We start from the raw sequence: 3,400 nt of genomic DNA on the forward strand, positions 1-3,400 counted from the left end.
TAGCTGCAGTGGGCTGTTTTGCCAGAGGATAATTGAGAAAGAAACTGGTGGTGGACACCAGCACTGGAGGAAGGAAGGAGGAATTACCTCCCCCTATTTGGTCCCCCCCCCGTTCCTCAGACCCATCCTCCATCTTCTCCATCATCTTTTTTTCCTTCCTCTCTCTTTTCTCTCTTCTGTCTTTGCTTCTCCTCTGCCCTCTTCACCTTCTCTTCTAGTTGCCAGCCCCTCCTTCTGTGGAGCAGCCCAGTTGCACCCCGCCTGTACACCTCCCAACAGGAAAGAGTCAACAGACCCCATTTGTATCATTTGTTAGTGTGCTGCGAGTTGTTACAGAGGACATGTTGGCCTGGTGCCACATCACAAAGTGTGATTAATAGGTTAATCACCTATCTTTGAACTTAACTAAGTAGTATCACTTAATTCTTAATGATGATTATATCGGTCATAGAAGGTATTTATATGCCCACAGAAATAGAAAGTATTCTCACTGATGCCTTCATTAAACTAAAAATGTTCCCACACTGTTGATTAGCTCAGTACACTGAGTAAATGATCCATAAATGGACCTATTTTGAACTCAAACATATTGAAAATTAAAAAACAACAACAACATATATATACTCAAATAAATGGTTGGGCATTTTGGGAAATATTCTTATTTGCTTTCCCTCAAAAAGTTTCATTTTAAGATTGAAGTGTGTGAAGTATACAGCTGGATTCAGACAGCAATTAGCTTGGCTTGGCATAAGGACTGGAAGCAGCTAACCTGGCTCTCTCCAAAGTTCAAAAACACCAATACCAAATAGCAACACCTCTGAAGTTCACTAATTAACACGTTGAATCTTGTTTGTTTTATTTGTGCAGGAACAGAAATTTAAAAACAACGATTTGTGGTTTCGGGGGGAGTTACTCTTTGTGCTGCTGAATATTCCTCCATCCTCTAATCCTCTCCTGCTTCCTCTCCTCCTCTTCCCTGTCCCAGTCTTTGATAATTTGTTGGACTCTTCTTTTCCTCTCTTTCATCTCCTGCTCCTGTCTTCCTACTTTAGAGGCTCCTGTCTTTCCCTGTCCTTGCCCTGAATAGAGGGAGATCTTTCACTACTCTGTTGTGACTCCTCAAACATAGGAAGGCCAGTCTTTCTTAGAGAAGGAGACCTCTCGAGTTCCAGGTCACAGGATTCAAGAGAGATGTTTTCTTCAGGTGACCAGTGTTTCACCTTTATTCTCCTCTTTCTGAGATTCTTCCGCATGGAGGAAGGCTCGTTGTCTTCAGAAAACGAAGGGCTCTCACCCCTTCATTCCCATTGTCTTCATAAAAGGTTTACCCAATACAGTCCTTAAATAGGTAGCTTTTACATTGTTTTGTTAAAAATGGAGACTTAAAATATGTTTATTTAATATCCACTGATCATAAATGTATTCCATCCTGATCAGAAATTAATTACATTAAATGAAGTGCCTTACAAATGTGTTCGAAGAGTCTGCATTAAAAGCATTGACACTATTTGCATAATAATGACACAGCCTGCATGAAAGTAACATTTGCATGTCATTCATTTTTATTTTGCTGGTACACTCTTTTTGGCTCTTGATTTGAATATATTTTGTGCTTACATCTGGTAAGTCAGTGAATTACCCGAAACAGGATAATTGAAATTATACATTTTAGCATGGAGATTATTGGAAGGTCCAAGTGCATCATTGTTATGCTGCATTATGGGTAATTAAATATTTAAAGGAAGATAATGGTGGGACAAGAGCTCCTGAATAAGAATAGTTTATTTTATGAGAAATGTGTCATATTCAGTTTTATTTATGCTGCCTGGTTTTCTCATTGTTAGACTCTGTGGCACAACAGCCAAACTTGCATCTCATCTCTTTTGTAACTGCACTGGATTATACAGGTTATGGCTTTTGTTGTAGGGGAGAACAGGGTTGGTTGTCACATTCATTAGATTTCACTCTCTAGAGGGTGCTGTTCAAAAATGTTGGTACCAAAATGTTCAGAATTGGAGTCAGAGGTCACATACAGCGTCATGCCTGGAGTAAATCACTTGAGATTGCAGTGAGAATGCTTTCATTACCCAGCTCTTCTCTGATTCTTTTAAACAGTGGGTTTGTAATAAAACAATTATTGCCATTTGGGGCCATGTTCACCAAAGTGTTTTTTTTAATTTTTTGATGCTTTGCAACAGAAGTGTCGTGACTTATACTGCACTACAAACACAGGCCGTGTGATGAGGTGCTGGACATGAATTCTGCACAGGGTACTGCTGGTTGGGTGTTTTTTTTTGGAGGGGGTGTTTCTGAGCACCAAGTTGAAAAATGTTCAAGACTGCGTAAAAGCCCTACACTCATCACAGTGTAATTTCTTAAGAAGGATTTTTTACTATCTAAAACCATGTTCACCTGAACAATTGAATTGTCATTTTATGGTAAAGGTGGTGATGCTAAGATAATAAATTTACTTTGGTATACAAACATGTTACTGGCATTATAACAGTACATGATTTGCAATTTTGTGTTTTTTTTTCTTTATGTTTTATGAATACCATGAAGTGGTAAAGGAAATAAAAAATGAAGAACACAATTTCCATTATTTTTTTTTTGTCTTAGTGTGAATAATAAAGGGTTAAGTATATTTTAATGCTTAATGTTTTAGATAGATAGATAACTTTATTGTCTACCTCCATACACATTTGTCTTTGGATTCTCTCAAACACACCAAAAGTACATGTAGACACATGACACAATACACTGTTAAAAATATACATTTTACAAAACATATCATACAATAGTGCAAATAGGCAGGTAGGAGCAAAAAATTATATAGATAAAAAGAGAGCACATCTTATAAAATATTAGTGTTCCCCGATACAGTCATTCTGTGTTCATTGCCTGTATAGCATATAGGGAATAAAGGACTTTACGTAAGTGAAATGTTTTATTTGTAACAGAGTATTTTCTACACTGTGGTTTTGCCATGGATGGTTTACTGAACAAGCCTGCCCGAAGTGCTCCTGGCCTTCAATTCCAAAATGTCACCACAAAAAGACCACAAAGTGATGCTAATGAACTGTAAAGAGACACAAAATAACAACACACACAGGCACAACAACCACAAAGAGACAGAAAATAACAACAAAAGACACAAAATAACCCTAAAGACACACAAAAGGGTGCATTAGGACTAAAGACAGATGCAAAACAACAACAAAGTAGGAGAGGTGGTGGGGCCTGTTGCATATCTGTGCCCAGGGACCAACTGTCTCCTAATCCGCCCGTGGGTACCACTGCTGAAATATCTGAATGTTTTTTCCTCCACTGTTGTAACATTACCCATCACCAGCAGAGGGAGCGCTGTCCCAAGCACAGCCATGCTGTCCGGAAGACGAAT

Source organism: Epinephelus fuscoguttatus, linkage group LG4, assembly GCF_011397635.1.
Source record: "Epinephelus fuscoguttatus linkage group LG4, E.fuscoguttatus.final_Chr_v1".
NCBI lineage: Eukaryota > Metazoa > Chordata > Actinopteri > Perciformes > Serranidae > Epinephelus > Epinephelus fuscoguttatus.